A 12,896-nucleotide genomic window follows, 5' to 3' on the forward strand; every position below is an offset into this window, starting at 1 on the left:
CCACCAGGATTACTATTCAAAGTCAGTTGTGTTTATAGAAAAGTACAAAATACGTAAATATATGAAATAATCAATGCATGTTTTGCCTCTTTAAAGTGATTTAAAACGAAATATATTCCTAATGGCTTGTTAATTTTAGTCCATTTTAGCATTGCGTGCATTTATTGATTTAGTAACAGAGACATCGCTGCTCAAACGTGGGTTTCAGACTCTCTATCTGTCCCAGAGCGGATGTGGTGTTCTCCGCAATGAAAAACCGTAATGATGCGCCTATACGTGCATTCAATTTGAAGCGCGGATAGCTTCACCGTCAGTTTCTAAAGTGCGGATAGCTTGACCCCATTCTAAAAACAACAAGGATTTCGTGAATGACTTTTCCGATTTCCTGGCTGGATATATGCCAAACTACGATCGTGTCCTTATTGTCGGGGATTTTAACATACATGTGTGCTGTCCTGATAAGCCATTGGTAACGGAATTCTTAAACATCATTGACTCTTTTAATCTAAAACAGTGGGTGTCTGGTCCCACACATGAACAGGGACATACTTTAGATCTGGTTCTCTCCGATGGTTTGTCTGTGTTAAAACTAGAGGTGTGTAACAGTGGGTTTTCTGATCACATGTCTGTTTTATTTGACGTGGTTTTTTCCAGCGCTAAATCTGTTAAGTCTTGCGCTCCTGCACGGTTCTGTCGGAGTTTTAAGTCCTTCACTGCTGCTCAGTTCTCTGCTGCCTTCAATCTGCTTGGAGAGAGTCTGGACTCAGTATCTGTTGATACAGAGAAGCTTAGCTCTAGATTTCACTCCTCCTGCCAAACCATACTGGACTCTGTGGCTCCGTTAAAATCCAGACAGCCGAGAGTTAAACCTTAGCCCTGGTTCAGGGTGGACAGAAGTCTTGCTGCAAAGCGGGAGTGTCGCAGAGCTGAGCGCAAATGGAAGAAGGACAAACTGCAGGTTTCATTTCAAATTTTAAAAGATTGCTGGCGTTCTTATTGAAGATTAAAATGTTCTTTTGGACCGTTCTCAAAGTAATTAAAATTTAAAAATATCCAAAAGGTCCAAAATACACCCTCCCTCTTCGGGGAGACGTGCTCGTTCCGGAAGCGTCACAGAAACCAGTCGAGTGAAGTTCAAAGCAAATCAAAGTATTTATTTAACAATATTGGATCCAAGAGAACAATACATGAAAACAGTCTGATACCCTTCCCAAGTAAAGTTCTGACCTCTCCCCCATCTGACTCCACAGTTTATACCCCCTATGACGTGTATCCCTGCTGGTAAGGCGTTTCTGGCTGATTAACATATATTAATATGCATAATAAGACATGTTAGTACTCAGCTCTCGTGCCAGTTTCACATGCACCCGTTGACCCCAAAAACATTCATTATTAGCTAGGGTGACAAACCTTTCCTTTCCCATGCCTCCTTCCATGTCACCAAAATTTAGGGGAGTCCCTAATGGACTTCAGGGTCCTCCTAAGCTTAACACTTTTATTTATATCAGCATGCTAAAAGCCTTAAAGTGCACATCTGTTCAATGTTAAATGTTTAAGAATTTAGAAAGGTAGTCATCATGCCAGTCATTGTGCAGGATCTAAACTGTTTACTACATGGGTAAATACTGGTTAATCATTCATATGAGTGCATATAAAATACAAGGTTTCATACAATGAATATGTAATTATACTTTCTAATTTTAACTAAACATCATTTAAGGATATTTGTCCACTAACACAAAGTAATAAAATTGTTTCGTACAACAATTCCCCCTTATCACACTCTAAATCCTCCAAACATGTTTTTGACATGTGTTTAACCTGTGAGAGCGAAAACCTGTCGGGCAGCCAACCAACCAATTATTTGACAGGAAAAATTCTCCCACTTGCCTCTTCTGCCCCCAGGCGGCCAAAATTTAACCATGTCAACAGGAGGAAGTAACATTATTTCCCTGTTTGTTGTCTCCCAAACTACTTGTTCTACAGTAGTAATTCCTCCCGCTCTTCCGCAGACTCCAACATTGTTAACATATATGGTGGTGGAGGATCTTTGCCCTCCATCATACGTGTTATTGTTCTCTCTATCAGAGACCTAATACAAGGAACACAGCAGCATCCGCACGTGACTAGAATAGCGGCGAATACCGCTACGGCTGAAGCCATAGATATGAACACGCCTTTCCATTGTCCAAAAGTTTTCTCTGACCACTTAGTGATTGGATTGTCTACTCCCGTGTTTTCTGCCATCTCTCTAGACAGAGATTTTAGGGCTATTAAGGCTTTAGTCACCTTTCCATCTGGGGCCGTATTATTTGGAATTACAGTACAGCATACATCTCCGAACATATGACAAACGCCACCCTGATTAGCGAGTACCATATCTAAAGCTATACGATTTTGTATGGTCATTAATGAAGTTGCAGATAGTTGTTCTGATAAACCAGTTATTGCTGCTCCAGTAATGTTAGCCAGTCTCATTACTTGGTAATTTACGTAATTAATTCTATCAACGTTTTTGTTTGGTGTGATCCGAATGAAAATACTTTCCCATCCTGCCGCTATCTGATCTACCAATTTATGTTCGTCTGGCACTCCGCGAGGAATTCCTATCGCGTCTATATAAGTGGGTGTGTTTTTAGTTAAGTTGAAGTCATAGTCACCTGATCGTCTAAGCCTATTGTGATTAGGAGTGGGTTACTACGCCATACATAGTGATTGGGGAAATTAATCTAACCATAGCACAAAGGCCGTGACTATCCGTAGGTAGTCTTAGCAATAGATTTAACCCTCCGCAATAATAATACAGTCCTGCTCTAGCCCATGGTCCTATATAGTTACCGGAGTCATGATTAAATATAGTGTGGCACCATTTAGGATTTATGTTACCTAAGTGTTTTGCACTCAGTGTCACGTCACCTGCTTTATGATTAAAACAAGTGAAGTTACCTGATTCAGGAATCTTGAACGGCCCTGACCCGGTGTTGTTTGCTATGACTGGAAAAATGTTTACCAAGGCAGTACAATTAGCGGGATTAGCCATATGTGTTAAGTTTATCATACACTTAAAACCTATTGGGTCTTCCCTCGGAAATAATGGGGCTGGACCTAAAAACAATGTTGGTCTGGCTGCAGCACATGCTATGCACCCGTCCATGTTAGCTTCTCTGGCTTGCGCATTTATCCATCTAATCCATAAGTTACTCCCTTCAAACCCTGTGCTTAATTTTACGATTTGTTCGGTTGTCCATGTAGAATAATCTGTTCCCAATATAGACTGATTCCCTCCACTGCTGTCTGTCATGTTTTTTGTGTCCTCAACGGTGTCGGCTGTTGGTTTATTTCTAACTCTGACCTTAATCCATCCCACAGGGTCATTACCACTTACATCTACCCCGACCCCTATGAAAAATGCTGAAGACTTTTCCCCATTAGGGTCGGCTTGCCACTCCAATGCAATAGTTATCAAATTGGTTATTGGACCATTATCCCTCTGTATGTTAAGTTTTTCCCATTTCTCCCGTTCACGAGTCGCCCAACGTGTAGTCGGATTCCAATTAACATGTGTTGACCTCATCACATCTTCCCATTTGTGACAAGGTCTAGCCTTATAAGCTGCTTGGTCGGTGTTTTGATTACATTTAATATTGTCGTCACGAGACCAACACAAATACACCGGCTCCCCCTTATGCCCCAGCTGATTTGTACCACATTTAACCACTTCACATAAGTTCACTGTCCATGCGGTTGTCTCACCCCAATAATAATCTAATTCTATACCTCCCCAGCGTCTGATGTATTTTCATTTAGGCTGAGAGATGGTTGATCGTTTAGTTCTATTTAGCTGTGATGTCAGGTCTTTAATTGTCGCATTTGCCGGGCGTACGATTGCTGAAATATTGACAACTGTTCCCTCTACCGTTATTAATTGTTCCTGTGTGAAGACCATGGCCAGTGTTATTATCATTATACTCAATAGAGTAATGGTTATGGTTACCTGGAGCCATATCGGAATATCTGGAGGAAGTACTGGTTGGTAATGGTGTCTGTATTTTGTCCTGTCGCATCCCCTTTTACCATACCAAGCCATCATTAAACAATCAATGTGTTTCCCCACTAAATTCCCTTCTAATTAAGAAAATATTATCTAAACTCTTATATGTGTAAGTGTTAAAGTTACAGGGTGCATTGTTTTTTTTTTACAATTTGTTTAGAAAGTTCAACCTGCAAGGAAGGGAAAAAATTAAGAGTCCAAGCAACCTGTAAAAAATAATAGTCCACGACAACCTGTAAAGAAAATATTAATGTTTTCTGGATCTTCAACAGCTTCAGACAGCTCTCCGGTGACACCTGTTGTTCGCAGAGTGTCCAGCTGGCACTTGTTACTAATTAGATGCTTGCTTCTCCGTCTGGTGCTCCTCTGGTGGCAGTGCTGGCTTGCACTGAGACAGGTGGTACCATGAGCTGCCTTTACCCTTGAGTCGTACCGCGTGGCTGGTTCTCTCTGTCACCTGGAATGGGCCTGTCCAGCGAGGTTCTGACCACTTTCGCTTGATGGCTCTCAGATTCACCCATGGAGCGACGGCCACCTCGGGAGGTATCTCATGCTCCTCGTCTCCTCCTCTGTTTCTCCGTACCTGCACAGATAGTTCCTCACACACTGATTTTTTGTTTCAAAAACAGTTGACGATACTCATCTGTGTTTGTCCCAGGCGAGCCCACATCAGGACTCAGTCTTGTTTTTGGGCCTGGAAATGCTATGCCTCTGACCAGTTCAAATGGGGAGAAGCCTGTGCTTCTATTAATTGAACTCCGAATACTGATCAGGGCAATTGGGAGGGCATCAAGCCAATTCATGCCCGTGGTCAGTGTAATCTTAGCTAATTTTGATTTCAAATTTTGATTCATCCTCTCCACCTGACCTTGTGAGGCAGGATGATACACACAACCATAGCTATGGCGCAGCCCCAACGACTGCTCCACCCACTGCAGTGTTTTACTCATGAAATGACTCCCGTTATCTGAAAAAATTTTCCTAGGAAACCCATGGTTCGGAATCCAACAATTAATCAGAAACTTACAGACTGATTTTGCATCTTCCCTCAGAGTGGGGAGTGCCTCTACCCACCCCGAGAATCTATCTACAACGACCAGGAGATATCTATATCTCCTAATGGGGTCAATCATATCTGTGTAATCCATTTGAATCTCATGTCCATGAGAATCTGGCAATAGAAACCTTCCTGGAGCTAGTTTAAATGCTTTTGCTACGTTCTGTGTGTTACAAATCTGACATTTAGTGATGTAATCAACCACTAATGCTGACATATATGGGTGCCACCATTGTTTTAGATTTTCCAGTGTCTGTTGTCTTCCTACGTGTGCCACTGTGTGTGCTTCTTCTAAAAATGCTTCTGCTAGTGACATTGGTAAAACTACTTGTCCTTCTTGTGACGTCCACACCTGACTGTTTGGGCTAGCTCCCTTTGCTAGCCATACTGACTTTTCTTCTGGACTTGCCTGATCCTGTATGTGTCTAAGCTCTTGTCCTGTGGGAATCGGTTCCCAGGGTACACTGGAGTCCAACACAAGCATGTTGTTGGGTTCCATGTATCCTGCTGCTCTTTTTGCTGCCTCATCTGCAGCTTCATTCCCTCTGTTTATTATTGTATCTCCCTTTTGATGTCCTTTACACTTCACAATCGCTACCTTATTTGGCTTGTGTATAGCTGCTTCCAATCGCATCAGTTCTGTCTTGTGTTTGACTGGTTCCCCTGTGCTTGTGACATATCCAACCTGCTTCCAATGTGGAATGTCTACGTGCGCAGCTGTTACTACATACGCTGAGTCACAATAAATAGTGACGTCCCTTCCTTCTGCCACTTCTAATGCTGAAATTACTGCTAGCAGATCTGCCTTCTGTGCTGATGGGTTTTGTTTCACCTCCTCTGCTATAACTGTCTGAAACTCATATGTTTCCCCCTTTGCTTCCTGAACTACTGCGTATCCTGCTCTGACTTCACCTGTATCTGCCCTGTACCCACACCCATCCGTCCATAAATTCCATGACCCTGGAATGGGTGTGGCTTGTAAGTCTGGTCTTACTTTTTCTTGCCTTTCCACCTGTTCCTCACACTCATGTAGTGGACCTTCCAGCATCCCATCTGCCATATTAACTCCTTCATGTGTGTAGGTGATGTTGGGTGCAGTCAATGCTTTGTGAATGCGTCTCTGTCGCAATGGAGTGAGTGTGAACATCTGTGAGTTTATGTACGCTATGAAGATTAAAATGTTATTTTGGACCGTTCTCAAAGTAATTAAAATTTAAAAATATCCAAAAGGTCCAAAATACACCCCCCTCTTTGGGGGACGTGTTCGTTCCGGGAGCTTTGCAAAAACCAGTCTAGTGAAGTTCAAAGCAAATCAAAGTATTTATTTAATAATATTGGATAGAGAACAATACATGAAACCCGTCTAATGGCCTTCCCCAGTAGAGTTCTGAGCTCTCAAGATCTGACTCCAACAGTTATACCCCAGATGACGTATAGCCTGGTGGTGAGGCGTTTCTAGCTGATTAACATATATTAATATGCATAATAAGACATGTTAGTACTCAACTTTCTCGCGTGCAAGTTTCACATGCACCTGTGACCCCAAAACATTCATTATTAGCCAGGGTGACAAGTACCTTTTCTTCCCACACTCCTTTTCTGTCACCAAAATTTAGGGGAGTCACTAATGCACTTCAGGTCAAAATGGCCCTAAAGTTCAGCTGTCCTGGCTAACACTTGTAATTAATGTGTGTCTTCTAAAAGCCTGAAAAGTGCAGATCTGTTCAATGTTAAGTGTTTAAGAATTTAGAAAGGTGAGTCATCATGCCAGTGCAGAATCTAAACTGTTTAAATGCATGTGTAAATACTGGTTAGTCATTCATATGAGTACATATAAAATACAAGGTTTCATACAATGAATATGTAGTTATAATTTCTAATTTTAACTAAACATCATTTAAGGATATTTGTCCACTAACACAAAGTAATAAAATTGATTCGTACAACAATTCCCCCTTATCACACTCTAAATCCTCCAAACATGTTTTTGACATGTGTTTAACCTGTGAGAGCGAAAACCTGTCGGGCAGCCAACCAACCAATTATTTGACAGGAAAAATTCTCCCACTTGCCTCTTCTGCCCCCAGGCGGCCAAAATTTAACCATGTCAACAGGAGGAAGTAACATTATTTCCCTGTTTGTTGTCTCCCAAACTACTTGTTCTACAGTAGTAATTCCTCACGCTCTTCCGCACACTCCAACATTGTTAACATATATGGTGGTGGATGATCTTTGCCCTCCATCATACGTGTTGTTCTCTCTATCAGAGACCTAATACAAGGAACACAGCAGCATCCGCACGTGACTAAAATAGCGGCAAATACCGCTACGGCTGAAGCCATAGATATGAACACGCCTTTCCATTGTCCAAAAGTTCTCTCTAACCACTTAGTTATTGGATTGTCTACTCCCGTGTTTTCTGCCATCTCTCTAGACAGAGATTTTAGGGCTATTAAGGCTTTAGTCACCTTTCCATCTGGGGCCGTATTATTTGGAATTACAGTACAGCATACATCTCCGAACATATGACAAACGCCACCCTGATTAGCGAGTACCATATCTAAAGATATACGATTTTTTATGGTCATTAATGAAGTTGCAGATAGTTGTTCTGATAAACCAGTTATTGCTGCTCCAGTAATGTTAGCCAGTCTCATTACTAGGTAATTTACGTAATTAATTCTATCAACGTTCTTGTTTGGTGTGATCCGAATGAAAATACTTTCCCATCCTGCCGCTATCTGATCTACCAATTTATGTTCGTCTGGCACTCCGCGAGGAATTCCTATCGCGTCTATATAAGTGGGCGTGTTTTTAGTTAAGTCAAATTTATAGTCACCTGATCGTCTAAGCCTATTGTGATTAGGAGTGGGTTTGTGCACGCCATACATAGTGATTGGGGAAATGAATCTAACCATAGCACAAAGGCCATGACTATCCGTAGGTAGTCTTAGCAATAGATTTAACCCTCCGCAATAATAATACAGTCTTGCTCTAGCCCATGGTCCTATATAGTTACCGGAGTCATGATTAAATATAGTGTGGCACCATTTAGGATTTATTTTACCTAAGTGTTTTGCACTCCGTGTCACGTCACCTGCTGTATGATTAAAACAAGTGAAGTTACCTGATTCAGGAATCTTGAACGGCCCTGACCCGGTGTTGTTTGCTATGACTGGAAAAATGTTTACCAAGGCAGTACAATTAACTGGATTAGCCATATGTGTTAAGTTAATCATACACTTAAAACCTATTGGGTCTTCCCTAGGAAATAATGGGGCTGAACCTAAAAACAATGTTGGTCTGGCTGCCGCACATGCTATGCACCCGTCCATGTTAGCTTCTCTGGCTTGCGCATTTATCCATTTAATCCATAAGTTACTCCCTTCAAACCCTGTGCTTAATTTTACGATTTGTTCGGTTGTCCATGTAGAATAATCTGTCCCCAATATAGACCAATTCCCCCCAGTGTTGTCTGTCATGTTTTTTGTGTCCTCAACGGTGTCGGCTGTTGGTTTATTTCTAACTCTGACCTTAATCCATCCCACAGGGTCATTACCACTTACATCTACCCCGACCCCTATGAAAAATGCTGAAGACTTTTCCCCATTAGGGTCGGCTTGCCATTCCAATGCAATAGTTATCAAATTGGTTATTGGACCATTATCCCTCTGTATGTTAAGTTTTTCCCATTTCTCCCGTTCACGAGTCGCCCGACGTGTAGTCGGATTCCAATTAACATGTGTTGACCTCATCACATCTTCCCATTTGTTACAAGGTCTAGCCTTATAAGCTGCTTGGTCGGTGTTTTGATTACACTTAATATTGTCGTTACGAGACCAACACAAATACACCGGCTCCCCCTTATGCCCCAGCTGATTTGTACCACATTTAACCACTTCACATAAGTTCACTGTCCATGCGGTTGTCTCACCCCAATAATAATCTAATTCTATACCTCCCCAGCGTCTGATGCATTTAGATTTAGGCTGAGAGATGGTTGATCGTTTAGTTCTATTTAGCTGTGATGTCAGGTCTTTAATTGTCGCGTTTGCCGGGCGTACGATTGCTGAAATATTGACAACTGTTCCCTCTACCGTTGTTAATTGTTCCTGTGTGAAGACCATGGCCAGTGTTATTATCATTATACTCAATAGAGTAATGGTTATGGTTACCTGGAGCCATATCGGAATATCAGGAGGAAGTACTGGTTGGTAATGTTGTCTGTATTTTGTCCTGTCGCATCCCCTTTTACCATACCAAGCCATCATTAAACAATCAATATGTTTCCCCTCTAAGTTCCCTTCTAATTAAGAAAATATTATCTAAACCCTTATATGTTTAAGTGTTAAAGTTACAGGGTGCGTTTTTTTTTTTTACAATGTGTTTAGAAAGTTCAACCTGCAAAAAAGGAAAAAATTAACAGTCCAAGCAACCTGTAAAAAATAATAGTCCACGACAACCTGTAAAGAAAATAATAATGTGTTCTGGATCTTCAACAGCTTCAGACAGCTCTCCGGTGACACCTGTTGTTCGCAGAGTGTCCAGCTGGCACTTGTTACTAATTAGATGCTTGCTTCTCCGTCTGGTGCTCCTCTGGTGGCAGTGCTGGCTTGCACTGAGACAGGTGGTACCATGAGCTGCCTTTACCCTTGAGTCGTAGCGCGTGGCTGGTTCTCTCTGTCACCTGGAATGGGCCTGTCCAGCGAGGTTCTGACCACTTTCGCTTGATGGCTCTCAGATACACCCATGGAGCGACGGCCACCTCAGGAGGTATCTCATGCTCCTCGTCTCCTCCTCTGTTTCTCCGTACCTGCACAGATAGTTCCTCACACACTGATTTTAGTTTCAAAAACAGTTGACGATACTCATCTGTGTTTATCCCAGACGAGCCCACATCAGGACTCAGTCTTGTTTTCGGGCCTGGAAATGCTACGCCTCTCACCAGTTCAAATGGGGAGAAGCCTGTGCTTCTATTAATGAACTCCAAATACTGATCAGGGCAATTGGTAGGGCATCGAGCCAATTCATGCCCGTGGTCAGTGTAATCTTAGCTAATTTTGATTTCAAATTTTGATTCATCCTCTCCACCTGACCTTGTGAAGCAGGATGATACACACAACCATAGCTATGGCGCAGCCCCAACGACTGCTCCACCCACTGCAGTGTTTTACTCGTGAAATGACTCCCGTTATCTGAAAAAATTTTCCTAGGAAACCCATGGTTCGGAATCCAACAATTAATCAGGAACTTACAGACTGATTTTACATCTTCCCTCAGAGTGGGGAGTGCCTCTACCCACCCCGAGAATCTATCTACAACGACCAGGAGATATCTATATCTCCTAATGGGTTCAATCATATCTGTGTAATCAATTTGAATCTCATGTCCATGAGAATCTGGCAATGGAAACCTTCCTGGAGCTAGACACCAGTCGAGTGAAGTTCAAAGCAAATCAAAGTATTTATTTACCAAAATACTGGATCCAGGAGAACTTACATATTGAGAACAGTCTAATACCCCTCCCAAGTGAAAATTCTGACCTCCCATGATCTGACTCCAAGTTATACCCCAGATGACGTATAGCCTGTGGTGAGGCGTTTCTGGCTGATTAGCGTATATTAATATGCATAATTTCACGTGTTAGTACTCAGCTCTTCACGTGCAATATTCAGGTGCCTGTTGTGACCCTGAAGACATTCTTTATCTGGCCAGGCTGACAATGGGCCTCTCTTCTCAGCACTTTTTCCCAAGAGACTAAAATTTAGGGAGTCCGAAATAGACACTTCAAGGCCACAAACAGAAGCTACAGATCAGCGCCTCCATGCCCAACACTATGATGTCAGTGTGTTATAATTCTGGAGTGCACATCTGTTCAAGGTTAGACGTTAAGAATTAAAACTGTGTGTCAATATCAAGTTATCATGCCATATAGTGAAGTTAGCTTATAATATGTCTTTAGGAGTAATTATCATATGAGTAAGTAGTGCAGGATCAAGCAAAAATGTTTAACTACATGTGTAAGTAATTCATAATGTAAATGCTGGTTAGTCATTCATATAAATGCATATAGGGTACAGGATTTCACACAATGAGTATGCTAATTTAACTAATCATCATTTAAGGATATTTGTCAACAAACACAAAGTAATAAAATTGTTTTCTACAACAACCCACACCCATCCGTCCATAAATTCCATGACCCTGGAATGGGTGTGGCTTGTAAGTCTGGTCTTACTTTTCCTTGCCATTCCACCTGTTTCTCACACTCGTGTGGTGGACCTTCCAACATCCCATCTGCCATATTAACTCCTCTGTGTGTGTAGGTGATGTTGGGTGCAGTCAATGCTTTGTGAATGCGTCTCTGTCTCAATGGAGTGAGTGTGAACATCTGTGAGTTTATGTACGCTACTACTCCGTGTGTGGTTAGAATGTGCAATGGGTATCCTGCTACTAGATGTGCTGTTTTCTGTACTAATTTAGTCAGTCCTGCTACATGTCTTGTGCACTGTGGTTGTCTCCTCTCTATAAGGTCCAATGGGACACTTAAATACATTAGTACTGCTCTACCTTCCCCCTTTTTCTGAAACAGTACACCATTAATCACAGTGTCTGTTTCAGAAACATCCATGTAAAAATGTAATGAATAGTCAGGTCTGGCTAAGTCAACTGCAACGGATAAGGCTTGTTTAACGTCTATAAACGCCTGTTCCGACTCCACCGTCCAGGTGAGCTTACCAGACAAATTTCTCATCCCTAGAGATTTCACCATGTTTCTAAGAGGTTGTGTACGTCCGACAAAGTCAGGAATGTATTGTCTGCTGTAGCCAGTCAGTCCTAAAAATGCTAACATGTCTTTCACAGTTTCAGGTTTTGTGTGTGACAGTATAGCGGACCGGTGTGTGGCGGACAAGTCCGTGGAACCCTGTGTTACTACTCTCCCTAAGAAAGTAACCCTAGATCTGCAGCACTGTAATTTCTGTTTGGATACCTTGTACCCCGCGTCTGCTAAGCATTGAAGAACTGCCTTGGTTGCTTCAAGGCAGATTTCCGGTGTTTTAGCCGCCAAAGCAATATCATCAACATATTGTATCAATAAGGAGCCTTCTGGCAGTTGGCATGAGTCCAGACTCCGCCTCAGGGCCTGATTAAACAATCCTGGAGACAGAGCAAAACCTTGAGGTAATCTAGTGTATCTGTATTGTATGCCTTTGTGTGTGAATGCACATATATCTCTGCAGTGTTCTGCCAGCGGAATACAGAAAAATGCGTTAGCCAAATCAATGCAAGTGAACCATTTCATGTCTGGACCTAGTTCCGACAGAGCGGTGTACGGGTTAGGAACCGGAACAGTGGCAGTAGCCAAAGCTGCATTCACGGCTTTTAAATCATGGGCCATCCGATATTGGCCAGGCTCCTTTTTCGGAACCGGCAGAATCTGTGTGTTCCATTCTGATTGACACGGTTCCAGAACTCCGGCCTCCACCAAAGCCTGGACCGTTTTATCCAAACATTCAACAGCATCTGGCTTGTGTTTATATTGGGGAATCCAAATTGGTTGTGTAATATTCATACAAAAAGAGACAGGCGTTTGATTAGTGTATCCTACATCATCTGGTCCTGTGGACCACAATGTGTCAGGTAGTGATGCTAATAATGCCTCCGTCTGTGGATGATCAGAGTCCTCACAACCATGGTGTCTAGGCAGCAATTGATGGTGCAATGTGACTTGGATGGATGAGTTATCAGTGATGTGATATGTCTGTGTTGACTGTTAAAACATGACAC

This window comes from Hoplias malabaricus, chromosome 2, assembly GCF_029633855.1.
Source record: "Hoplias malabaricus isolate fHopMal1 chromosome 2, fHopMal1.hap1, whole genome shotgun sequence".
Lineage (NCBI taxonomy): Eukaryota > Metazoa > Chordata > Actinopteri > Characiformes > Erythrinidae > Hoplias > Hoplias malabaricus.